The sequence below is a fragment of the Myotis brandtii genome, unplaced genomic scaffold (assembly GCF_000412655.1).
Source record: "Myotis brandtii unplaced genomic scaffold, ASM41265v1 scaffold49, whole genome shotgun sequence".
Lineage (NCBI taxonomy): Eukaryota > Metazoa > Chordata > Mammalia > Chiroptera > Vespertilionidae > Myotis > Myotis brandtii.
In genome coordinates, this window is record NW_005368707.1 from 7,310,722 (window position 1) to 7,310,984 (window position 263).

The 263-nt window shown below is 45.6% G+C and overlaps 1 protein-coding gene across 1 annotated transcript in view; it reads right to left on the reverse strand.

The window, feature by feature from the left end:
• The window catches only part of LOC102245254 (sperm-associated antigen 6-like), a 44,745-nt gene that overhangs the window by 17,053 nt on the left and 27,429 nt on the right, over positions 1–263 (reverse strand).

The following is a 263-nucleotide window of genomic DNA, read 5'->3' on the forward strand; positions in this document are numbered from 1 at the left end:
CCCATTAACCTCTTCCAGCCCACTCCCTTCCTTCCCCCCCCCACCCCCAGGCCCTCACCACCCCATTGTCTGTGTCTATGGGTTATGCATATATGCATACACGTTCATTGGCTGATTTCTTCCAAACACCCTCCCCTGACTTTCCTTTGAGGTTCAACAGTCTGTTCATGCTTCTATGACTCTGGGTCTATTTTTGATTATCAGTTTATTTGGTTCATTAGAGTCCACATATGAGTGAGATCATGTGATACTTATCTTTCTCT